Raw genomic sequence first — 1,704 nt, forward strand, 5'->3', positions numbered from 1 at the left:
CCTTTCAGCTCCCAGAGTTAAGAGTTTAACTGTGAGCAAAGCACTATGCAGCCAAAAAGGCTATGTGCTTGTCTAAGGTTACAGGGTGAGTTTGAGAACAGCTTTAGAAATCCTTTCCCTTTGGCTAACCCTCTCCCCCACTAGGCTATACCTTTTCTTTTCCTCTTGTTTAGAAAAATGAGAGGTCTGACAGGCATTTTAATGGCAAAGTAGATAAGTCACGTTGTAATTGGCTCTAATTACCGCTTCCACTAGCTGTAACCTCCTTTATCTTTTGCCCAGAGGCACTCCCAGAGCTGTGTGGCTCTTCCTGCCTCTGGAACTCATTGCAGAAAATGGAAAAAACATGTTTCCAAGGGTCTCACTCTTAAGATCGTAGCTGCATGGTTGGAATGAGTGAGAAAACATCAAGGTGAATATAAAGCGACCTTTTCGAAGCCAGCTTTTAAAACAAACAATTGGTAACTTCCCATTCCGTTGTTCAAAACTGGAAAGAAAAAAAAACAGCTTAGAGCCAGCATAAATGGTCCAGTGTGGATAAAGTTTATAGTGAGCGGGAGGAGGTGATATTTACATTTACACAACATGTACCTTCTTTTGAGGTATAGGTTCATAGTCCAATTGTGTGACAAACAGGAAGCAAACTAATAGAAAAGTGAAATAGTGATCATTTTTCTCTGTAGCTGCTTGTCCCCGCATGCCAGCAGGAAAGCAGGTAGAAGCCTGTGAATGAATTTCAATGAAAACAAAACCAAACTTAAGAAAAGGAGGCGGGAACTGTGCTTTAGAGCCATCAGAGGTCTTGTTAGTTCATCCCCAGCCCTTAAGTTTACAACAATACAGCTGGGAGAGGTTGGGCTTCAAAGGCTTTAGGGAAGCCCGGCTGCTTGCAGTGTATCCTACACAGCAAAGAAAACAATTTATTCTCTTTGTAGGCTTCCCACCCTCTTTTCTCACCTCCTGGATGTACTAAACTCTAAGTATGAGCCTCCAATTTACACACTGGATTCCCCCCCCCCCAAAGGCACTCCACATATACAGCTCCCTTATAGTGCTTGAGGAGAGACTTTCCATAGTCAAAGGATGCTGGAGGTGGGAGGATCCTACCTCAGCCAGCCTCTCCCTTTACAAGCAGGGAAATAAAGCAGAGAAGGGAGTGTGGCAGTGCTGCACCCATGTCTTTCTATTCCAGTTCTAGTTTGATTCCCTTCAGATACGGTTACATTTAATTCCACTTGTTTTGTTTTTGCTTTAATTTTTTTGAGTCTTTTAGACAATATTAGGTGCATTTTCAGAGTAATTTTTACTAAACTATCATTTCAAATGAGCACTGCTCCTGGGAAGTGGAAGAACATGTGAACCAAAATGGGGGGGGGGGCTTGTAAACTGCCAACAACACACAGCATGAAAGGGGAAGACCCGGGAATATCCCCTAAGCCTTTAATTTGGCATCCAGCCCATTGGCCTCAGGATTTTGTTTCAGAGGGATATTTAATTTGTTTAAAAGGTTTTTCTTTCACTACGCTTAACATGGACTAAACTCACAGGATCTAAGAGCTTTGTTCATCTCTGTGTCCCATGGTTAGGATGCATTCTCTCAGCCTTCCTCAGGCCAGGCAGGTTTCTGTAGCAAGAACTTCAGAAACCTTTATTTAGAATGAAAAATGTTGACATAGTTACAGGAACAAAATAGAAGGCTATGTG

The sequence above is a fragment of the Cricetulus griseus genome, chromosome X (genome assembly GCF_003668045.3).
Source record: "Cricetulus griseus strain 17A/GY chromosome X, alternate assembly CriGri-PICRH-1.0, whole genome shotgun sequence".
NCBI lineage: Eukaryota > Metazoa > Chordata > Mammalia > Rodentia > Cricetidae > Cricetulus > Cricetulus griseus.